General features: G+C 41.5%; 1 protein-coding gene across 4 annotated transcripts in view; it reads right to left on the bottom strand.

Moving 5' to 3' along the window:
* The window catches only part of rrbp1b (ribosome binding protein 1b), a 64,429-nt gene extending 49,754 nt beyond the window's left edge, over positions 1–14,675 (bottom strand). The window contains exons 1-4 of one of the 4 annotated variants that reach the window (XM_020052873.2): positions 14,630–14,655; positions 5,131–5,172; positions 4,933–4,962; positions 4,749–4,822 (exon numbers count right to left, since the gene is read on the bottom strand). The gene's annotated coding sequence lies outside the window, so the exon portion shown is untranslated. Of the gene's footprint in view, positions 1–4,748; positions 4,823–4,932; positions 4,963–5,130; positions 5,235–14,629 lie in introns of those variants that run through there. The other 3 variants (XM_020052874.2, XM_020052872.2, XM_010901722.4) reach the window with 3 other exon arrangements.
* Positions 14,676–25,850: the final 11,175 nt, after the last annotated feature.

Genomic DNA, 25,850 nt, shown 5'->3' with positions numbered 1-25,850 from the left:
CCGACCGCATGTGACTATCAAGAAGTCGGAAGAATTTACGAAACATGTCTCAAGATTACAACCAACCAAACCTTTAAGAACCCAAGGCTGAGGACTGGCTGTGTGACGCCTTGGATGACAACACTGAAGCCTTCTACGGAACCCCGGACCCCAACAGCTCGATTCCACCGGCATACCCAACAAGAAACTACAATTGGCTTGACCGGTTTGGTGATCAGCTCGGATCCTCTTAATCTGTCATAAAACGGACAAACGCCTTACACCACATTTTAAATATCATCAAAGCAACATTGGGTATGATTCTGGAAAACTTTGTTGCGGCTATTCTCCAAAAATCATGCATCGGATTTGAAGTGGATCACCCAAGCCAGAGAAGACATTCTTGTCTCGACCAGCCTGATTTTGTTTTTGAGACCCATTATGATGACTTTGTTTTAACACCAGGACTGAAAAATTTGTTGCTCAAGGCTTTGAATGTATCAAGGTTTCATGCACCGCTGACCGATGTGCAGCCAAGAACTTTCTGCATGAGCTCAAGTTGGAGCCGAACATCCCACAGAGACTGAGTGAGAACAGGGATGAATACATGGCTACATTTAATGAGGAAGCTGTATGCGACACAGTAGCGTCTTGGTGCGACAAAAGCAAAGAGACTGCTGTATAAGGATGGGTGACTTCAGTCGTTGTGTTCATATGTCTCTAAACAAATCCTATGTGGCTTTGTTGATGTGCAAAGCTATCAAGAGTGGAATTGATGGTTGTAGACCTTGTAATAACCAAGTCCATGTCAGTATAAAGCGTTTTAATAATCTGAACAAGCATACGGAAACGGTCAGGAACACATCTGATGATTGGCTGCAATTGTTGTCAAACGATGTTGAATCAAAGGCTCTAAACAACTTCATGTATAAACTTCTAACATTTTCAAATGCTGACAACAATGTTGAGGTTATTCAAGATTTAGTTAATGGTTACAACCACAGCTACCATCGGTCTATTAAGATGAAGCCTGCTAACATTTGTGAAGAAAATGTTAGACTAGTTCTCAAGAACCTGTATGGTACAACAATAATAACAAATGGTAATCAAAGTTACAAGCTCCGGGTTGGGGAAACTGTGAGACTCTCAAAGTTGAGAGGAGCGTTTACCAAAGGCTATGAAAAAGGGTACACTGATGAATATTTTACAATAACAGAGTGCATTCCGCAGGTACCTCCTGTATATAGAATAAAATATTACGATGGTGATGTGATAGTTGGGACCTTTTATGAACAGGAATTACTGAAAATACTCGTGGCTATGGATATAACTTTTAAAGTGGAAGCAGTTCTGGATAAGAAAGTGCAGAAAGGGAAGAATGAGTCTGGTGAAATGGCTTGGTTAGCCTAAAAATTAAAAAGCTAGATAACATCGGAACAAGTCATTGACATTGACTGCGATCAGCATGGGTGATTCATAGTGATATCTTCTTTCAAGAGAAACTCATGTTAAACAGCGTTGACATAAAGGTTAGGATGGTCCGCGATAAGAGTTCTGTCTTATGGGGGTAGGAAATGTGTGTTATCGTTTGCATATATTATTTGCATCACTATTTGCCAAGAAAGTGTCTGCTTGCAGTGGTTGAGTTACTCGCAACCACTGCCAAGTACCCAATTGAAAGAGTGTGTATGAAGACATTTAGTTTACTGGCGGGGGGTTGCGTTTGCAACCAGGAAAACCTATTTTAGGACCTCTGCCAAAATCGTTGGATAGGTGGACAATGACAGTTTTACAGCAAGTTTTTGGAGTTTATGGCCATGTATGTAGACGGTCAGCAATTTCCTAGCAAACCAATCCAACCAAATTACACAACGGGTTCAGCAGTGCGTGAACTTTACCAATTGGCCTTAGCTTCAGGAAACACCTAAAGGACCAAACCATGACTATTGACAGGTCTGACATCTTACAAGGTTATGCCCTTTATGCTTTCAGCTGCGCAGCGGATGAGGAATCGGGTCAGCACCTATCCTTGATCAAGTCAGGGAATGTAAAACTTGAGATGAGGTTCAGACAACCACTGCCTGACACAATTTGGTTGTTTATTCAATTTCTTACTCCATTATCAAAGTGTCAAACCAGCGACAACTAATGGTTGACTACTATTATGAAAACGGTGTGGAAATGAATACCGCAGAGTTAATCGGTGTGGTGAACCAATTTAGGACACAGTTCTGTGGTGTGCTGGCATGCGACCAACTACCTAGTGGACCAGTCCGAGATGTTGCATCAATTGACCCGAGTTATCACCCCGGGGAGCACTGGCTTGCTATTTACATAACAGACGATGGCATTGGACGGTTTTCATGACAGTTTTGGAAACCCCCCAGATTTTATGTATTTCCCAAGTCAATCAGTGCCTTTCTGCAAACCTGTGAGAATGTGGAATACAGAATACAATCAAATCCAGGACATGATTTCAACCAAATGTGGACAACATTTTGTGTTCTTTATCTAATGACAGGAGGTCTGAGTTTTAAAGATGCTATGTCTTATTATATTGAAGATTCACAAACAAATGATGTGCTACTCTCAAAGTTTGTATCTAAGAAGTACCACAGTAAGTGTGATAAGCAAATGTTTAATTGCATACAGCATGCTCAATCTTGTGAATTGTTTAATTTGTGTCATGGCTGTTGAAGAAATAGAAAAGTAAATCATGTGTATGTCTGCTTCATTATTCAAAAATAAAACCATTTGTAAAACCACATCAATGTTTATATAGTATTTTTCATACAATTATTCTAAGCAAAACATACACTTAGACAATGAATCACAAATGATTAATAAAATGGAAGCCATTTTCTGGGGTCTGTGGTAGGAGATACAAAGAAAGCCTTGGTTGGTTGATAACCAGTTACTGGGGGAGTGGCTAAATCATCCACTGTTAAATCATCTACTGTGTCACAAATATCAGGCTTCAACAGTATATTATGAATCGATGAGTCCAAATAATTTTCAACAGATTGTCTTACATCAGTGCTAATCGTTTTGGATTCTCACAGTTTTTCTAACTGATGTTGTGGCACAAGAAAAAGTTTGAGCACGATCCATGTTGTTTAACCGTGCCTCAATGCAATTAGACAGGTTAGGAACGGTACTGCATCGCTTAGTAACAGTAGTAGAAAACCTCCATATTGGTTGATGGCTTTTCTTTTCTTTGCGACTGAAGTGTTCTTTCTAGACATGTATAAAATGTTGGCTTTTTGTCTCTTTACTTTTCTGAGCTGAGATTCTGTTAAGGGTATATTTCCACACCTTAGATTAAGAGCTATTTCACAGAGTGATAGAATGAGGTCGGTGGAAGCTGATTCTAAAATAACTTTTCGATGACTTGCCGGTCCGTAAATAGCATCTTCAAAAGTGGTACATTTCTACAAATGCATTTAGACATGATCAAACTTTCTCAGGAATGTACATGACAGGCCAATCCCCTGAAAACAACCCCGTTCTCAGGCAGTAGTCTTCTGGTGTTGTAGCTTTAAAGTCAATAAGTAAATAACCAAAAGGATGATGTGTTGCGTCTTTAAAACTCTCCATGAAGAATCGAGAGACCGGGATATATCTGTCTGCCTAAAATATTAATCTGTTGATTGTCACAGGGGTTTTAAACAAAATGAGGTAGTTTGTGTTCAAGTTAATAGTTCTACTAGATTTGCCTTTAACAAACTTGTTTTGGACAAGGTAAATTGCACTCAGGTTATAGTGGTGTGAATATTGTGTGAAAACTCTCCATCTCAAAACTCTCTGATGCACTTTTCATTAAATCGTCAATAATTAAAAGGTTGTTTTTCTGAATCGGTAGCAGATTGTCACAGCGATGTTGGTAGACGTTCTATAAAAGTAATGTCCCTCACTTTCAACATTTCATCATACAGCGTTTGCCAACATGAATAAACCCAGATGATTTTCTGAATTTCTTTGGAGAAAACAACGTCAGCATTATCCAACAATTATCTTCACAAAATGTTTTACCAGAGTTACTGGGGCCACTATTGACACAGCTGAATGGGTGTTGAAGTCATGGGTCAAAACCGCTATCCATCCTAGAATGTGATTTAGTACCCTTAAGGTCTTGTGCTGTAATCAGGGAGCAGTACACGCTTGTTGTACACGATGCTTAGACACTACTCAGTTTTTCAATGTGAATTGAGTCTGCATTAGCAAGGACGTGATCATCATCAACACCCTCACCTCATATAAAGTTATCAACCAGTCGTGTTAGCGTCTCCAAATTAACAATGGTTGTGTTGTAGCTGTTGAGTGTAATGTCTTTTGCTTTGAGACAGGAAAGACCTTTAACGGTTTTGTAACCGTATGTCTTTGGCCCACCACTAACAAATTGAGTGATGCTGTCACCATCTGGTAACTCATCGATCAAGTCACCCAAGAATGGCCCCAGTGGGGGCATCCAGCCCCCATGGCGTGTGACAAAGATCACTAAATCAGTGTCTGTGTAGAGTACACGTCTATCCAACTTCTCCAAGAGTGAATAAAACTAGCATAAGTCTAGCATAAGCGGTTGTGAATGCGGCAATAAAAATCGGAAGCCATTATGGTGATGTAGTCTGGATCATCAGCGGGTCCTCACACTGTTGGTTGATATACAGAGTACAAAGATTCAGCTGTATGTATATTGTGGTAATTTATAGTGGTAATTTCTATCATATTTTAGTACAACACAAAACATTTTTTTAAATAATTATACTTACACAAAAAGTATCTGTTCAGGACATGTAAGATCACAACCGTGTAGTCCAATCAACACCACTGATGGTTACTTGGTCTGAAATAAAAACAATCTGGGGTAACAAGCGTATACAGGCATTTAAAGCTGATTAACAATAATGTTAAAAGACTGGTTACCAAGATTTGAAGGCCCAAAAATGTGTTTACCAAAATCGGCTGGATTTATTTCCGCTCACCCTAAACCAGAGATATAAAACAGACAATATGAAAGACATATAAAAGTGCATGGATTGCTCAATCATGTATTTACGCAATCTTAAAAAGTTCAAATGTGTCATTGGTTAGTGTTTTGTAATTGCAACACAATTCAAATCAATGATTTCAAATAAAATAACTTGTACTTACAATGTAAACGGCTTACTCCGCACTGGAAACAACAGCTGTCTTCTGTGGAAGCCACGGATTTAATATTGTCTTTACATCACAGCCAGGCGCCTCCAGCAGGTCACGCCTCTTAACTATCTCATTGGTTATAAGTCATAGTTCTTCACGTTAGAACTATACTGGCTACAATGATAACAATTGTGGATAAAGCTTAACTAGATAGTTGTTGACGTTTGACAACGAAATATATTGAAAAGACGTTTTCATTAGTTATCGCGGCTCAGCCATGACATCATGTCATTTAATTTTATCTATTAATGAAAAAACTAATCCGCTAACATACTGGCTATTGTCACCACATCACCATTAATCTCTTCAACATTTAACAAATACAAGGCCATAATACAGCAATAAATAATCAGATTTCAAGAGTTGCTTCAAGACATTATGAGAATTCACCACATCTTACACGGAAGTCCCAGCATCCGCCCACAATTACACAGACCGGTATTCTCAAACTCACAAATGCAAGTTTGTAACCATTGCTGCCTGTTAAACATTTCTACCAATGTGAAGAAACCAATCTTGCGTTGATCCCCGTTGTACAATTTCATTAGATGCCTTTACAAAAGTTTTGTTTACCTGAAATAACATATCCTGTTATTAACAACCTGGCCCTCAACGCAAAGTAAACCAAGGAACTCATTGTGGATTATAGAAAATCTAAAAGTTGCAGCAACGCCCCAGTCCTCATTGAGGGAAGTAAATACTCAAGCTCCAGTCAAAAAGGCACAGCAGATCCTGTACTTTTTGAGGCTGAAGAAAGCGCGCCTTTTCGTGAACTTTTATCGCTGTACAATCGAGAGCATTTTAACAAACTGCGCCACAGTGTTGTTTAGCAGCTGCTCCATAGCCAACCAGAAGACCCTGCAACAGGTGGTGTAAACTTTCCGTCCTACGCTATTTGCCTTAATTGCACATTTACTATTGCCATTTGTACTGCATTTGTCTTCATTGCACATCTACAATATTCCACTTGTAATATACTTATACTTGTAAATACTTGTACATTTTCTGCCCTCTATTTGTACTTCTGGTTAGATGCTTACTGCATTTTGTTGTAACGGTTCAATTACAAAGTTTAATCTAATCTATCAAATGTTTACTATGCTACATGGATGAGTCTTCAGTAAAGCATATTTGATAGATGTTCTTTCCCAATTTAATGCAGCAGTTTTTTTGTCTTACAACTATAGCTGACATTAGTGATGGCCATATGAGGCTTCATTATCATTTTTCTAGCAGTAATATATTCTGCTAGCAGCGCCAACTCAGATTTTATTTTTCTAAATAAATGCCATCATTGAAATATATAAGGCAATATAATTAGTAGTCTAGTCTGTACATTTCATGTTTAATGTTTGTTCCAATATTGTTTGTGTCTGTTATTTTTTACATACTATATTGTTATCTGTGCATGTTGGACTCCGGCAGGGCTGCCCTTTGTCACCGGTTCTGTTCGTAATTTTTATGGACAGAATTTCTAGGCGCAGCCAGGGGCCGGAGGGTGTCAGGTTTGGGGACCACACGATTTCGTCTCTGCTCTTTGCGGATGATGTTGTCGTGTTGGCCCCTTCAAGCCAGGACCTTCAGCATGCACTTGGACGGTTTGCAGCCGAGTGTGAAGCGGTGGGGATGAAAATCAGTACCTCCAAATCCGAGGCCATGGTCCTCAGTCGGAAAATGGTGGCTTGCCCACTTCAGGTTGGTGGAGAGTGCCTGCCTCAAGTGGAGGAGTTTAAGTATCTAGGGGTCTTGTTCACGAGTGAGGGAAGGATGAAACGGGAGATTGACAGACGGATCGGTGCAGCTTCTGCAGTAATGCGGTCAATGTATCGGTCTGTCGTGGTGAAGAAAGAGCTGAGCCGCAAGGCGAAGCTCTCGATTTACCGGTCAATCTACGTTCCTACTCTCACCTATGGTCATGAGCTTTGGGTCATGACCGAAAGGACAAGATCCCGGATACAGGCGGCCGAAATGAGCTTTCTCCGCAGGGTGGCTGGGCGATCCCTTAGAGATAGGGTGAGAAGCTCGGTCACCCGGGAGGAGCTCAGAGTAGAGCCGCTGCTCCTCCACATCGAGAGGGGTCAGCTGAGGTGGCTTGGGCATCTGTTTCGGATGCCTCCGGAACGCCTTCCTGGGAAGGTGTTCCGGTCCCGTCCCACCTGGAGGAGGCCCCGGGGAAGACCTAGGACACGCTGGAGGGACTATGTCTCCCGGCTGGCCTGGGAACGCCTCGGTGTCCCCCCGGAAGAGCTGGAGGAAGTGTCTGGGGAGAGGGAAGTCTGGGCATCCCTGCTTAGACTGCTGCCCCCGCGACCCGGCCCCGGATAAGCGGAAGATGATGGTATGGTATGGTATGGTATATTGTTATCTATATTGCTGTATAAATGTCAAAGATGACTTTTATTGTGATAATGAAAATGAAGCCCCCTGTGAAAAAACAAACGAAGCCTGGTTTGGCCATCACTAGCTGACATTATACTAAGACAATTGGTTCTGTTGTATAGGAACGGTGATAATTTTGATCCTGCAGGCAGATGCAGCAGTGGTTCCCAACTCCTGTCCTCAAGTAACCCAAAAAGCACATGTTTGTTGTAGCTCCGGAAAAACATAACCAATTCAGGACCAGATAATTAGCTGGGAAGTTCTATCATCTCAGCATGAAAATTAGGTTTTGCAAGCCACTTATGTCGATATTAAATTATGGCGATGTACTGTTAGTGCGCACTTCCACTTCTGTATTGAAACCACAGGATTCAGTCTATCATGCAGCTCTGCATTTTATGATTGATGGAAACTTTTGCACACAACACTGTCTCCTACACTCTTCTATTGGCTGGGATTCCCAGATTTTTAGAAGGGCCAGACATTGGCTGATGTTTGTTTATAGAGCCATCTTGCAGTACCTACTCTTGAAAAAGAGTAGGTGCACAAAATAATTATGACATGTTGCATGTTTGATTTATTTGTTTAATGTTTAAAAAATATTGTTATTTGAACCCAAATAACAATAGCGCGCCTCATTTGTTGTGTGTGTAATCATCATGCGTGCAAAGGTGGGCGCACATAACCAGATTAGTGACTGATGAAGCGCTAGTTTAATTTTCCGGTTTTGGTTGGTTGGAATGGCTGTTGAAAACAGTACATCTACGATAATATTAGCCAACCCATATAACATTTGATTTAGTTGCCTACTATTGACATCTTTCTCAGAACAATGATCAACTGGTGTTATATATATATTTTCAGACAGGAATTGTTTATATGATTAGGCAATTATTTGTTAGACCACTGTAACATGGAGCTGCCTTCAAGATTAAACATTATATGGAATGTATTATGATATTTGAGCAGAAAAGGTGTCGGGAAGCACTCTGCCAAAGGATGATGATTTGCATTTGATGCAGCCACCTCAACTCCATACAGGTAGGCCCTTTGATTCTGTTTGATTTGCATCGCATAAAATTCCAGTCATTGGTTATCATTGGCTGCTGACGACACTGACTTTTAGCCTAAAGTGCAGGTGTATAATCAGTTTATTTCTATCATTTGCAATTTGAAAATCAATTGTTGGTGGCCTAATAATCATGTTACATATATGTGCAAGTGTTCACAATTGCCTGGGGTTTCTGTAATGTTTTGACAATGTTGGTGGTTGTGCAGAAAAATATCAGACTACTGTAGATTTAGTGTATGCGCGAAAAGCTACCGATATCTGGATATTTAAATACAATAATGTCAATGCCCTTTTCGAGAAATTGCCATTTATTTTTCAAGTGTTTTGAAACAATAAAAAATATGAATCACAGAATAGGCTAACACATGTTCAGATAAAACATTAAGATTCAAGATCAAGGGTTTTGGATTGGTTGTAATGACTGAATATCTGACAGACCTTTAGCCTGGAATGTAGCCCAATCAGTGGTATAGTGGTGCCCAGAGAAGTGGGTACACTGTAATCAGGGGCGTAGAATATTATAGATCGGTCAATGTGATCCTCCTGCTAATGACTCAAAATTGTATCCTAATTTAGTTACTTGATGTTTGGTAAAGTAGGCCCTTTGCATCATCAATACTGACTCAATGACAAACAAGTAATTCCAAAGAATACAAATTATGCCACCTTTATTCATAGCAAATAGTAATAATTTGATTGTTAATCATAAATATAATAAATGTTTCAGGCAGTAATTAATGCAATGTATGCAAAATCATAATCCTATTAAACAGCTACTTCAATTAGGGTACGATCATTTAGCAATCAATTATTTATCAATCATTGGTACCTATTTGGAAGTTGAAAACAAACATTTTAGCACTTTGTCAACAATTAAATGATCAATATGTTTTGATTTCAAATGAAGTAGTAGCAAAGTTGCAACAGAACCTGTCAAGGAGTATTAACCCAACTCCAACCATTGAATGTATTGAGAGCCTCAGAATATAGGTATCGGACACATTCACATTAATAGTATAGTACAAACATTTACTTAAACTTGAATAGAGAATACTACAATAGAGAATACTACAAACCAGGTATTCAAAAACAGTTCAAAGGTTCTACCAAAAACAGTGAAACGTATGCGTGAGTGTGGATGAGAAAGTAAGCATGTGTGAGTGTGTGTGAGCGAGGGAGTGTATTGAATGAGAGTGTGTGCCCTGTGGCCTACATTGCAGAGGTCTTTTTAGCTACTGACGCATTTAAGCATAAACTAACTTTCCAAAAAGTGTGGCATTTAGACGTCATTGATGATGGTGATCAGTCCAGCAAAGGAAAATAAACTGGATTGGATGATTGTGTTCAACCTCCAAAAAGGTGCTTGATTAGGGGATACTGCTCCAAAGACGCCAAGTACACGTTTCTCACCTTGACCTTCAGTTATAGATACCTTTTCTGTTCTGATCTCAACAAGACTTGGCAAATTACTGACTAGGAACCAATCAGAGGATGCATTTTTATGATGTCATCATGTAGAGTTTTCACAAACTATTTTTCAGTTTTTATAAGCTACAAAATACAGAACACTGAAGTATTTTGATATAAAATACGGAGCCATTTTCATCAAATATCAATTACAAAATCCCATTTTGTATTTGAAATACTTGTATCATAAATACTGCCTATTCATGTCTAACACCATAGATACATTAGAACTACCCTAACCTACCCAGTTTCTTACGTCCTAACCAGAGGATTTTGGACTTCATTACTTTACTGTCTATAGTTCTGGCCAGTCATTGGTGTCTATGAAAAACAAAAAACACACAGTATACTCAGTAATTTACATTGAAAGTGCAAATAAGATGACCAATTTAAACCACAAGATTGCAATTATTGTATTAAATAATAATAGCAAGCTATGTATGATCCACTCTTTGCCATATGAAAGCTGAAAGGTTACAAATATGAAATCTAGCTAACCAGCTACCAGTCCTGATGTCAGCTTCCCTACCTGCATTTTTCAATTGAACTAGCTACCATTTCAAAAACAAAAAAATTGTCAACAGTAAAGTTAGCTAGCTAGAAAACGTTAGCTAGCTAAGGCAGTTAACGAGGGAGTACTGCCAAACCGCAACAGTGGCAAATTGGTTTAATACGTAATTTACTGATATACTGTACCAATGGAGGTACGAAATTCTTACCATGGACGCTTTCTTTCAAAATCTTTGTCATCGGTTGAGGGAAGTGCACCAGCTGAGCTGGCAGTTTTTTCTGCTGCTTGACTACGTTCATTTTGTTGGACAAATGACAAAGTTGTTCAATTAGTTTGCTTCATAATGTATTTCGGAAGTAACGTTTAGCCTATGGAAATATAATTTTGCCTTGCGGAAAGAGACTGAATATTAGAAACCCTTTCCAAAAGATAAAATCTCTCCAAAGACATACAACCAGTGCTAGAAATCCTAATAGTGGTAAAGAAAACTGATATTGGAAAATAAACTTCACAGCTTAATCTCACAGTAGTAATTAATGTTAAACATTAACTGGTTGGCCAAGATTCTGGTTGGTCAGTTTTCCTGCTAAAGGATCAGCCAAGGGTACATACTAACTTAGCCAGTGTAACAGTCTAATGTGTCTTAGACAAAGGTGCACATACAGTAGCATCCATACACCATATGAATGGTCTGTAAAGTTACAGCTGCACATTCCTTGACATATTTTCTATTCGTTTTGTGCCTAGGGCTAATCAGATTTTTTTTCTTTCTCTCTTAGTCTTCAGCATCTCAGAGTGGTCACCAACCCTGCAATTTTTTTCTCTGAATCCAAATGGTTGAGGTACATTTTTCACCACATTTAAAAAAAAATAACACCCATCTCAGTACCAAGGTTTTACATTGTGCCGGGGGAGTTGGGTACATTTTCCTTTGTAAATCCTTTGTGAATCAAAGTCATTCTATCTCAAAATTTTCCTTGTGTTCTGCTCTGTGTTAACTTAGGAGGACAGGTGCCCTTGGACCACACCTCAGGACTACCTGGCCCAAAATGCTCGTAGCTGTCCCTGTCCAAAGTCCTGCTGGTTTGGTTGCAGTTCAAGTAGCTGACGATACCTGACGATTTCAGCTGCCCCTCCGCCGACCATTCCTGATTGTCCCTGTCTTCGTACATGTGGTCATGCAGCAGACTTGGATTATGTTTTATAGACTCTGGACAAAGCCTACATGCATTTATTAATTATTACAATTTGTACTCTTAAAATGTTCCCCTGGCACAGCCAGAAGAGAATTGGCCACCTCTCAGAGTCTGGTTCCTCTCTAGGTTTCTTCCTATATTCCGTCCCTTTTAGGGAGTTTTTCCTAGCCACTGTGCATCAACCCTTTTGTTGCTTGCTCTTTGGGGTTTCAGGCTGGGTGTTTAGTATAGGCACTTTGTTACAACTACTTGCGTAAAAAGGGCTTTATAAAATCAATTTGATTGATTGATCACAAAATGTAATCTTGCATCTGACTACAGAGGTGGTCGCAGAGAACATTCCAAGGCTGCAGACAGTACAGGGCATGCTGCAAGACCATAGCACTAATGTTGAGGACTATTTACGTCATCCTCATCCTGAATGCTCCGGGAAGTGTGTGTAGGATCCTACCATGGAAAGAATCCTACCATCTTCCACCACTTGTCTTAGGTGGACTTTCAGGCCTTTTTAAGTTGCCGAGCTCACCAGTGCGTTTGATTTTTCTCAGAATGTACCAAACTGTTGATTTGGCCACTCTTATTGTTCCTGCTATCTCTCTGATGGATTTTTTTGCAGCCTAAGGATGGCCTGTTTCACCTGCATTGCAAGCTCCTTTGACCGTTTGTTGTGGGTTCACAGCAGCTGCCAAATGTGAATGCCACACATAGAATCAACTCCAACTCTATTATCTGCTTAATCGATGAAGAAATAATGAAGGAATAGCCCACACCTGTCCATGAAACAGCTTTTGAGTAAACTGTCCAATTACTTATGGTCCCTTGAAAAAGAGGGGGCTACATATTAAAGGGCTGTAATTCCTAAACCCTTTCTCCAATTTAGATGTGAATACCCTCAAATTAAACCTGAGACTGCACTTTAAGTCCATATTAATTATTTAACTGTAACCTGAATATATTTTGGTAAACAGCCAAAATAACAAAACTTGTGTCAGTGTCCAATTATTTCCGGACCTAACTGTATATACCACTCTCCATAGAACTAATCCAGGCATAAATCCCCCATTAATACTTTTTAAAATAAAGAAAAATATATCTTGAGTTCAAAGCCATTATGTTTACATTAGAAACAAGCAATCCCATCTATAATTTCCAGTTGACATCTATACTCTGTTTACTTGCAGCTACTCATCATTATGGTGAAGGATTCCTCTATAGTGTGCATTGAGCTAATCCGTAGGCCTGTCCGTGGGGCAATGTTGACTCAATAGTAGATAAGGCCTTTGACCCAAATGGAACCCTATTCCTTACATAACTGCACTGGTCCCTCCCATTAGGGTTGCAAACAAAGATGCAAACAGCATTGCAAGAATGGATGACTCTGTAGGAGTAAAGACACACCCCCTTCCATGCTCTGTCTCTCTGCAATAATTTTACGTTGTTGTACTTTGGCAAACATCCTTATCCAGGGCATCTTACAAGATTAAGTGCCTTGTTTAAGGGCACAAAATACATTTTCCCTCATTGGCTCAGGGTTTCAAAACAGCAGACTTTTAGTCACTGGAACAACACTAACCATTAGGTTGTCTGCCACATAATTCAATACACATTACCCATCACAAAGAAACAAGAAAGCAATAGCAGTAGTTTAGTTGATCAATATATGGGTTTAGCAATAGGCTTCTAACCAATCACGATTAAAATTGGGTGTGCTGTCCAGAGAATATTACATAATGTAAAAACTTCACCATGGCAGGGATTACATGTAACAAATATAATTCCCTAAAAGTTTTTGATCAATCAGATCTCTGACATTTCTTAATGAAAATATCTAATGTGATTGGTCGAAATAACAATATTTCGGGAAACTGTCAGAATTAGACCGCAAGTTTAAACGCAGTGTTAATAATGCTGGAATTTATTTCTCAAGGGTGTAAAAGAGGCTACGTGTCTCTATAGACAAGTAACCTCTTGTGATGTACACCTCTTATATAACAAGAGCAGGATCTACCGCTGAATTCAAATATCTACCTATTGCATTTACTAGCTCACTTGCTGTTTTAAAAACGTTGTCATCTTAAAAATAACTTACATTCAAACACAGTCACCATGACTAATGAAAGCAGTTAATCTGAAAAAAAAATATTATATGTAAGTAAGCATATTCACACGAAAAAAAATAATCGGACATCCTCGAATTAAAAAAAACAAAGCCATCGAATGCTCTAGCCCTCAGCCGCGTCCCCCAGAGACTATATTAATTATGGCCCATGCCAGTTATTTCATTGCAGCCCACGGACTGATCACTCACTTGACGATTGTATCTAGATTGGTTTGATGATGGGCACATAAACTCAAGAATAAGGGAAGTTAAGGCTTCACCTATCACTATAGCCTACCGGCATTAAAAGATCACCTCGTAAATGCTAAACGTCGGCCTATTTGAAACCACAAATAGTTTTGACTAAACAGGCTAAAGGTTTTAATAGATAAGTATGTATCTAAAGAGGTTTTCAAATTTGCGTGTCCCAAGAAAGTATCCATGGAGTTGGTTATGAGCTACCCCTAAACAGATAACCTTGGCAACTGTCAGTTCTTTCGAACCTTAAAGATTAATCAATATTATATTATGAAAAGATTAAGCTGTTAACGATAATTGTGAATTCAAAGTCCCAAGAAAGAGGATCGTTCTCGAAATTGTCATAAATGTATTAATTTGATAACAATATGCATTTGTCTTTTCAGGTAAGACTACAAGAAAATTATACAGTTAAAAACATTTTCTATTCAATATTGTGATTCATAAATATTTTTTTAAGAATCTCTTACCCGACCACCAATATTCACTCTCACTGAACAGCCGCTGAGTGTGGAGTCGTGGCACTTTCTCTGAGTTGGCAAAAAGCCTACCCGTTGCCCAAAAAAAACTTATTTCGAAGAGTGATTTCATTGGGTAGAGGGAAATCAGTCAAATGATTTTGAACCAATCATGTACTTTTAGGCTACTCTAGACAGAGGAGGCGTGACTGTCTTAACAAGACTGGACTCCTGGGATTTGTAGTCAATTCTTAATATTTATTTCGGTTACACAATTTAAAACCTGAGCCATCTGAAAAAGATGAAATATGTAGTATTCAGGGATTGCCATTGTCTCTACAATGGTAATCAAATGTAATGAAATATAGTTCTAATGAATGTTACAGCTACCTTATGGAGTAAGCCACTACTCAAGTATTTTCAAATGAAAAATATCTGTCAAATTCTGACTGTATTATTAAGCAAGCATGCAGGGCCAGTATGCCTTGACAAAAGGACTGGTTTTATCCAAAATGCAATGCTGAATGCCTGGATACAGCCTTTGGAACAACCCCTTGAAGTTACTTATTGCTATACCAACGCAATACCAACGCAATATAAATGTTCTTCTAAAACCTGTGGTATGTCAGATATTCCATGTCTTTCAGACAATTAGTATCCAGTAAACAATACAGTCAATAAAGGAAACAAGGAGTGCATTTTAACTGGCTATGGCTTGAGCCTTTTTAATGTTTTTGCACCTTCTACATTAGTTTAGACCAGTGTTTCCCAATCCTGGTCCTTGGGATTAGGAAACACTGCTAACCACACCTAAACAAAGCTAACTGCACCTGTACATGGATAAATGAGGACATCTAGTGAATGAGCATACCGTCACACATTGACCCACGTGACTTCCATGTTGGAAGGGAAAAAAGAATAGCTTACCACAACCTTGAACATTCATAAAAACATTGGTTAGGTGTTGTTATGACACACAGCCTTAAAAAACTTAATCTTCAGGCATCAATTTCCCTTAGCGCCTAGTGAGGCAGCCAAGTTGTTTTGAATGCAGCTCAATGTGTTTACATTTGGAAAGCAGAGCTCTGGTTGGCTTCAGCCCTGTTCCTTTCAAACACACGCTCATGTGCAAACCAGATGGAAGAACTGCAACTCCTGAAAAGGTAAAAAAAATCTGCAGAAAATCAGAACACCTGGCGATGCACTTACCCCTCCTCTCAGTAGTTCCCAACCTTTTCCAGTACTGTACCACCAACGGCAAACTCCTCCCACCCGAGTCACCTGCTTTTCCAAACATTCCCTCACCCAGCAGAGATATGTTAGGTGGGCCATACAGATTAATCATGACCAACAAATACGGTCACCAGTATATTGGGGGTTTCACCAGTGAACTGCTGAAAACCTATTGTGTTTGTTCCGGTTCATTGGTACATAGGTGTAGCTCCTCATGGTGAATAGTTTTATCATTGGAACCCATAAGTCTGCCATGATGGATTTTCTGCCACTTTGGATTTTTTGAAAAACACTCATCAATTAACTTCTCTGGCACCAAATGTCTGATCTTCACAAACTCTGAAATTTGCCATCTAGTGAGCAAGGACTCTATAATTAAATCAGCCAGGCCAGTATGTCAAAAAACATAGATGCCATTGACCATTGAACATGTGTGGGGGAGTGATTTTGCACACTGATGCACACATCTCCTACAAGGATAAATGCATAATAATTCTACTTTGTATATACACTCACCTAAAGGATTATTAGGAACACCTGTTCAATTTCTCATGAATGCAATTATCTAATCAACCAATCACATGGCAGTTGCTTCAATGCATTTAGGGGTGTGGTCCTGGTCAAGACAATCTCCTGAACTCCAAACTGAATGTCGGAATGGGAAAGAAAGGTGATTTAAGAAAATTTGAGTGTGGCATGGTTGTTGGTGCCAGACGGGTCGGTCTGAGTATTTCACAATCTGCTCAGTTACTGGGATTTTCACGCACAACCATTTCTAGGGTTTACCAAGAATGGTGTGAAAAGGGAAAAACATCCAGTATGCAGCAGTCCTGTGGGAGAAAATGCCTTGTAGAGGAGAATGGGCCGACTGATTCAAGCTGATAGAAGAGCAACTTTGACTGAAATAACCACTCGTTACAACCGAGGTATGCAGCAAAGCATTTGTGAAGCCACAACACGCACAACCTTGAGGCGGATGGGCTACAACAGTAGAAGACCCCACCGGTTACCACTCATCTCCACTACAAATAGGAAAAAGAGAATACAATTTGCACGAGCTCACCAAAATTGGACAGTTGAAGACTGGAAGAATGTTGCCTGGTCTGATGAGTCTCGATTTTTGTTGAGACATTCAGATGGTAGAGTCAGAATTTGACGTAAACAGAATGAGAACATGGATCCATCATGCCTTGTTACCACTGTGCAGGCTGGTGGTGGTGGTGTAATGGTGTGGGGGATTTCCTGGCACGCTTTAGGCCCCTTAGTGCCAATTGGGCATTGTTTAAATGTCACAGCCTACCTGAGCATTGTTCCTGAACATGTCCATCCCTTTATGACCACCATGTACCTATCCTCTGATGGCTACTTCCAGCAGGATAATGCACCATGTCACAAAGCTCAAATCATTTCAAATTGGTTTCTTGAACATGACAATGAGTTCACTGTACTGAAATGGCCCCCACAGTCAGCAGATCTCAACCCAATAGCATCTTTGGGATGTGGTGGAACAGGAGCTTCGTGCCCTGCATGTGCATCCCACAAATCTCCATCAACTGCAAGATGCTATCCTATCAATATGGGTCAACATTTCTAAAGAATGCTTTCAGCACCTTGTTAAATCAATGCCACGTATAATAAAGGCAGTTCTGAAGGTGAAAGGGGGTCAAACACAGTATTAGTATGGTGTTCCTAATAATCCTTTAGGTGAGTGTATGTTGATAAGGACGATACAGAAAAAAGACTGCAAGGATTTTTTAAATAACAAATTCCTGTGAAAATGTGGCACTATTAAGGTTTTTCACTGTAGCAAGTTCACCATGCTCACCCCGCTTGAGTTACAGCCTTGAAAAGAGGTAAATAAGTCCACCTGCTCACAAGGAACATAAAGCTCTGGAAAACAATTATCAGTTTCTCTGGTTTTACTATTCATAGGTATGTGTTTGAGTAAAATTAATATCATGATCTTCTTCCGCTTATCCGGGGCCGGGTCACGGGGGCAGGAGTCTAAGCAGGGATGCCCAGACTTCCCTCTCCCCAGACACTTCCTCCAGCTCTTCCGGGGGGACACCGAGGCGTTCCCAGGCTAGCCGGGAGACATAGTCCCTCCAGCGTGTCCTAGGTCTTCCCCGGGGCCTCCTCCAGGTGGGACGGGACCGGAACACCTTCCCAGGAAGGCGTTCCGGAGGCATCCGAAACAGATGCCCAAGCCACCTCAGCTCACCCCTCTCGATGTGGAGGAGCAGCGGCTCTACTCTGAGCTCCTCCCGGGTGACCGAGCTTCTCACCCTATCTCTAAGGGATCGCCCAGCCACCCTGCGGAGAAAGCTCATTTTGGCCACCTGTATCCGGGATCTTGTCCTTTCGGTCATGACCCAAAGCTCATGACCAAAGGTGAGAGTAGGAACGTAGATTGACAGTGTTAAAATTAACAGTGTTATTTTATTCTATAAACTACTGAAAACATTACTCCCAAACTCCCAAAAAAGGAACATACAGTATCTCACAAAAGTGAGTACACCCCACACATTTCTGTAAATATTTGATTATATCTTTTGTTCACTTAGGGGTGTACTCACTTTTGTTGCCAGCGGTTTAGACATTAATGGCCGTGTGTTGAGTTAGTTTGAGGGGACAGCAAATGTACACTGTTAAATGTACAATTTAACAATGTACACTCACTACTTAACACTGTGGCAAAGTGTCATTTCTTCAGTGTTGTCAAATGAAAAAATGTAATCAAATATTTGCATACATGTGAGGGGTGTAGTCACTTTTGTGAGATACTGCACATGTAATATGGTTTACAGCTATGGACATTAGCAGGATATGTGTCCTATTGGAAAAAAATGCAATCTGGTTTGTAATAGCTTAATGCTAAAACCCGCTAAATTCTGCTTGCAGATTTCATTCCAACTGCAATTTGACCCAGGCAACTAGCCACTCATACAGAGACTAAACAGACTATGCTGACAACATCAACCACTGCCAAACTGTTAACTGTTAAACAACTAAATTATACTTTCACCCCAAAACTCCAGTATATATGTATATATATGTACAAACCCAATTCCAAAAAAGTTGGGACACTGTACAAATTGTGAGTAAAAAAGGAATGGAATAATTTACAAATCTCATGAACTTATATTTAATTCACAATAGAATATAGATAACATATAAAATGTTGAAAGTGAGACATTTTGTAATGTCATGCCAAATATTGGCTCATTTTGGATTTCATGAGAGCTACACATTCCAAAAATGTTGGGACAGGTAGCAATAAGACGCCGGAAAAGTTACATGTACAGATAAGGAACAGCTGGAGGACCAATTTGCAACTTATTATGTCAATTGGCAACATAATTGGGTATAAAAAGAGCCTCTTAGAGTGGAAGGGTCTCTCAGAAGTCAAGATGGGCAGAGGATCACCAATTCCCCCAATGCTGCGGCAAAAAATTGTGGAGCAATATCAGAAAGGAGTTTCTCAGAGAAAAATTGCAAAGAGTTTGAAGTTATCATCATCTACAGTGCATAATATCATCCAAAGATTCAGAGAATCTGGAACAAGCTCTGTGCGTAAGGGTCAAGGCCAGAAGACCATACTGGATGCCCGTGATCTTCGGGCCCTCAGACAACACTGCATCACATAAAGGAATGATACTGTAATGGAAATCACAACATGGGCTCAGGAATACTTCCAGAAAACATTGTCGGTGAACACAATCCACCGTGCCATTCGCCGTTGCCAGCTAAAACTCTATAGGTCAAAAAAGAAGCCGTATCTAAACAGGATCCAGAAGCGCAGGCGTTTTCTCTGGGCCAAGGATCATTTAAAATGGACTCTGACAAAGTGAAAAAGTGTTCTGTGGTCAGACAAATCAAAATTTGAAGTTCATTTTGGAAAACTGGGACGCCATGTCATCCGGACTAAAGAGGACAAGAACAACCCAAGTTGTTATCAGCGCTCAGTTCAGAAGCCTGCATCTCTGATGGTATGGGGTTGCATGAGTGCGTGTGGCATGGGCAGCCTACACATCTTGAAAGGCATCATCAATGCTGACATATGCTCCCATCCAGACGTCATCTCTTTGAGATCTGGACTGCCAGCCTGCAGTCCAGATCTTTCACCCATAGAAAACATTTGACACATCATAAAGAGGAAGGTGCGACAAAGAAGACCTAAGGCAGTTGAGCAACTAGAAGCCTGTATTAGACAAGAATGGGACAACATTCCTATTCATAAACTTGAGCAACTTGTCTCCTCAGTCCCCAGACGTTTGCAGTCTGTTATAAAAAGAAGAGGGGATGCCACACAGTGGTAAACATGGCCTTGTCCCAACTTTTTTGAGATGTGTTGATGCCATGAAATTTAAAATCAACTTATTTTTCCTTTAAAGTGATACATTTTCTCAGTTTAAACATTTAACAGGTCATCTATGTTGTATTCCGAATAAAATATTGAAATTTGAAACTTCCACATCATTGCATTCTGTTTTTATTCACAATTGTACAGTGTCCCAACTTTTTTGGAATCGGGTTTGTATATACTGGAACTGCAAAATCTGTACTTTTTTATATGATGTAAACATATGTATAGTATATGCTGTCTACCCATATGTCGTTATCTTATATTTTCACTACACATTGTATATAAATGTATTTCAACTTTGTACAGATTTGGTGTATCATGTCCCATTACATTGTGTATCAGTAATTACACAAGTAAAATTCTGGGTGTTATTCTGAAATGACACAGACACACTACCACCTACATCAATTTGCAGATACACAGCACAGATCCTAGACATGTGTTTGCTCTGAATTGTAAGGCAAACATAGTTGGTTAGCAAGCCTAGTACAACCAAGAAACTGTTGGCTCAAGTTAGTCTTTACTTACCAAACATAGAATGTAGTACCTGCAATTGAACTTTCCTGACAGGAGAAAAGTAGATACACTTATATACTTATAGTGCCCCATATGACACGCAGAATTTCAGACATGTAATCATTCAAGCCATACTCATATTGTACTAGCTGAGAATACAACATGCTTTATATGTCAAGTGAGATTTGACTGTTATATGTCTGTGAAACAGATTATTGCATATCCGTACACATGCAATTAACCTTAACTTTACAAACTTTGCCCATTTGCCCGATTAAGGCATTGGCAGATTGTGTGGGTAACTGTAGAAGTAGGACTGTATGAATTTTAAATCCACAACATTCCAGAACTGGATAAGGTTGTGTTGCTAATGGTATATTTTACTGCCAGTCCAGGATGTAGTCTGGGATTGATTACAATGCACTCCGGACACTTTCTTCTTAGAATACAGAATATGTACACTGTCTCATATGCCTCTGATAAAAACGTATCTTCTGCTGTGCCCTCCAAATTTGAACATTAGTGTTTTGAAACTCTAATATCACCCTTTAAAGATATTTAAATGTTGTCTATGGGCTGGTTTCCCAGATACTGTATGAACCCATAACTAGCTGGTATTCCCTTTGCATACTCTTATCTAAGTCCTGTGGACCCACAGGGTGCTGCATATCAGTTTTTGCCGGAGTGGAGTCGCCAAAGTAAGAGAGCGAATGTCTCTTACTTACTGAGTGAATGAGTGAGTGCCTGACAGACTGATTACCCATTGTTAAACATGGTAGTGGTTAGAGATGCGGAATGCCACGTAGTCAACCGGGGTTTGATCCTCGCTACGGACAAAACAAATTAGGATTTGTTCAAGACAGATTGAAACTTTGTTGGTTACAAGCTTCAGTAGCTACATTATAGTAAGCCTAAAGTAAAACTTTTTATGGTAATACTGCGATAGACGACCTGCACCAAAAGCTAAATTATCAATGTTTTTTTTAATGTTCCCATATATATAAATTAAGAGACCTTTTTCTTTCCTTTCCAAAAAAGTTGAAAAGGAAAGTTTTTAGTGAGGATCTGAAGCGTTCAATTTGCAGTGGTCTCAATTTGAACCCTACTATTCCACGCTTAAAACCTTCCTTTTCTACTTTTTTTGGAAAGGAAAGAATAAGGTGCCATGGTCTCTTAATTTTTTCCAGAGCTGTATTGTCCTAAAATTAACATAATGTCAAATGTGATGCTGTTTAACTTCCGGAACTGTAGAGAGGGTGTAGCATGTGAACCCTATTAGCTGATCCATCTTGGTTGGTAAATGACTGACCCTCCTGATGACACTAAATGGTTCATCATGTATCTCCAAATGAGCTAGGAAGTCGGATTGGTCGATCGATTCTATCCAAATCAATTACATTAATATCAAGATGGATTCAGTTACTCTGCCGATGAAGCAGATGAGACCTTTCCCTTCTCTATTGCTGGAGCCGAAGCCTGCTTTTCCAGTGGCTACATAGGGATAAGGATGAAGATAATTCATTGATTTACCATAGCATACTTCATCCTCTCTGACCTATGTGGTGTGGAAAATAATTTAGTTGTCAAGTGTGTTGGGTCAGTTGCCAAAGGGTCACTGGATTCAGTTGATGAGCCAACAGGGTAAAACAATCTTATAATAATCTGCTGTTGTGCCCTTGGGTAAGGCACTTAACCCTAATTGTTCCTGTACATAACTCAGGTTAAGGGCATCTACTAAGAGAGCTTCATAAAGAGGGCTGGCTATGTTTGACTTACCCTAGGTAGAAGCATTGTTTTCTGCTCGTACATGAATATCTTTTGCAAAACAAATCCAGCATTATCTAACATTGTGAAACCTTCAGAGGCCTTTGATGTAACATTCCCATTAATAAGAATGTCTTGTTCTTAAAATTAGTTCTGTCTAAATATTTCTGTAAAAAAACAGCTTGTCATTGCTTTGCCTTTCACTTATGGAACAACATTTAGAAACCTTTACATTTGAATGTATACATTTTGGACAAATCAGATTGCTGGTTGAGCACATCTTTACTAAATCAATCAATCAATTTTATAAAGCTAATTTTACATCAGCAGTTGTCACAAAATTATTTTACAGATACCCAACCTGAAACCCCAAAGAGCAAGAAACAACAGTTAATGCACAGTAGCTAGGGAAAAAAACTTAGTAGGGTCCAAATGTAGGAAGAAACCTAAAGAGGAACCAGACTCTGAGGGGTTGCCCTTTTGGGTGTGCTGGGTGAAGATTATAAGAGTACATTAACTTTTGGACCACATAAATGTTTTGTCATGATCAGAAGACAAGCAGGTCAATAAAGGACAGTCCTCTCAGTGGAACACACCGCCACTACCAGGATAAAGATAATTATAGATAATTGCAGTGCAATAACTAGGGTCTGAGATTAAAGAATGTATTTTTTATGATTGTTATTTGCATTCTTGAATGTTCGTTGCCTCTCCTTGAACTGCCACCTTAACGTGGTGGAGGGGTTTGAGTACCCGAGTGACCCTAGGAGCTATGTTGTCTGGGGCTATATGCCCCTGGTAGGGTCTCCCAAGGCAAACAGGTCCTAGGCGATGGGTCAGACTAAGAGCGGTTCAAAAACCCCTTAATGAAGAAGAAAATTGTGTGTCCTGTGACGTCGCCCGGCATGGCGCAGCCGGGGCCCCACCCTGGAGCCAGGCCCGGGGTTGGGGCTCGTTTGCGAGCGCCTGGTGGCCGGGCCTTTCCCCATGGGGCCCGGCCGGGCCAAGCCCGAACGAGCGACATGGGGCCGCCCTCCCGTGGGCTCACCACCCACAGGAGGGACCATAAGGGACCGGTGCAGAGAGGATCGGGCGGCAGTCGAAGGCGGGGGCCTAGACAACCCGATCCCCGGACACGGAAACTAGAGGCGGCGGGCTGGTGTGGGTTTGCTTATAGCTCCCCAGCTCTGCCGCCATGTGTTGGAGTTTACCCCGGTGAACGAGAGGGTCGTTTCCCTGCGCCTACGGGTCGGGGATAGGTCTCTCACTGTTGTTTGTGCCTACGGGCCGAACGGCAGTGCAGAGTACCCGACCTTCTTGGAGTCTCTGGGAGGGGTGCTGGAAAGTGCTCCGACTGGGGACTCTATCGTTCTACTGGGGGACTTCAACGCCCACGTGGGCAACGACAGTGATACCTGGAGGGGCGTGATTGGGAGGAACGGCCCCCCTGATCTGAACCCGAGCGGTGTTCAGTTATTGGACTTCTGTGCTAGCCACAGTTTGTCCATAACGAACACCATGTTCAAGCATAAGGGTGTCCATCAGTGCACGTGGCACCAGGACACCCTAGGCCGCAGGTCGATGATCGACTTTGTTGTCGTTTCATCTGACCTGCGGCCATATGTCTTGGACACTCGGGTGAAGAGAGGGGCGGAGCTGTCAACTGATCACCACCTGGTTGTGAGTTGGATCCGATGGCGGGGGAGGAAGCTGGACAGACTCGGCAGGCCCAAGCGTACTGTAAGGGTCTGCTGGGAACGTCTGGCCGAGTCTCCTGTCAGAGAGATCTTTAACTCCCACCTCCGGCAGAGCTTTGACTGGATCCCGAGGGAGGTTGGAGATATTGAGTCCGAGTGGACCATGTTCTCCACCGCCATTGTTGAAGCGGCCGCTCGGAGCTGTGGCCGTAAGGTCTCCGGTGCCTGTCGAGGCGGCAATCCCCGAACCCGGTGGTGGACACCGGAAGTAAGGGATGCTGTCAAGCTGAAGAAGGAGTCCTATCAGGCCTGGTTGGCTTGTGGGACTCCAGAGGCAGCTGACGGGTACCGACAGGCCAAGCGGACTGCAGCCCGGGTGGTTGTGGAGGCAAAAACTCGGGCCTGGGAGGAGTTCGGTGAGGCCATGGAGAAGGACTATCGGCTGGCCTCGAAGAGATTCTGGCAAACCATCCGGCGCCTCAGGAGAGGGAAACAGTGCCCTACCAACGCTGTTTACAGTAGAGGTGGGCAGCTGTTGACCTCAACTGGGGATGTCGTCGGGCGGTGGAAGGAGTACTTCGAGGATCTCCTCAATCCCGCCGTCACGTCTTCCATTGAGGAAGCAGAGGATGAAGGCTCAGAGGTGGACTCGTCCATCACCCGGGCTGAAGTCACCGAGGTGGTTAAGAAACTCCTCGGTGGCAAGGCACCGGGGGTGGATGAGATCCGCCCTGAGTACCTCAAGTCTCTGGATGTTGTGGGGCTGTCTTGGCTGACACGCCTGTGCAACATCGCGTGGCAGTCGGGGACAGTGCCTCTGGGATGGCAGACCGGGGTGGTGGTCCCTCTTTATAAGAAGGGGGACAGGAGGGTGTGTTCCAACTATAGGGGATCACACTTCTCAGCCTCCCCGGGAAAGTCTATGCCAGGGTTCTGGAGAGGAGAATACGGCCGATAGTAGAACCTCGGATTCAGGAGGAACAGTGTGGTTTTCGTCCAGGCCGTGGAACACTGGACCAGCTCTATACCCTCTACAGGGTGATGGAGGGTTCATGGGAGTTTGCCCAACCAGTCCACATGTGTTTTGTGGATATGGAGAAGGCATTCGACTGTGTCCCTCGCGGCATCCTGTGGAGAGTGCTTCGGGAATATGGGGTCCTGGGTCCTTTGCTAAGGGCTGTCAGGTCCCTGTACGACCGAAGCAGGAGCTTGGTCCGCATTGCCGGCAGTAAGTCAGACTTGTTCCCTGTGCATGTTGGACTCCGGCAGGGCTGCCCTTTGTCACCGGTCTGTTCGTAATTTTTATGGACAGAATTTCTAGGCGCAGCCAGGGGCCGGAGGGTGTCAGGTTTGGGGACCACACGATTTCGTCTCTGCTCTTTGCGTATGATGTTGTCGTGTTGGCCCCTTCAAGCCAGGACCTTCAGCATGCACTTGGACGGTTTGCAGCCGAGTGTGAAGCGGTGGGGATGAAAATCAGTACCTCCAAATCCGAGGCCATGGTCCTCAGTCGGAAAAGGGTGGCTTGCCCACTTCAGGTTGGTGGAGAGTGCCTGCCTCAAGTGGAGGAGTTTAAGTATCTAGGGGTCCTGTTCACGAGTGAGGGAAGGATGGAACGGGAGATTGACAGACGGATCGGTGCAGCTTCTGCAGTAAT

The sequence above is a fragment of the Esox lucius genome, chromosome 9 (genome assembly GCF_011004845.1).
Source record: "Esox lucius isolate fEsoLuc1 chromosome 9, fEsoLuc1.pri, whole genome shotgun sequence".
In the NCBI taxonomy this organism is placed as follows: domain Eukaryota; kingdom Metazoa; phylum Chordata; class Actinopteri; order Esociformes; family Esocidae; genus Esox; species Esox lucius.
This window is presented reverse-complemented; position numbering and strand designations above follow the sequence as displayed.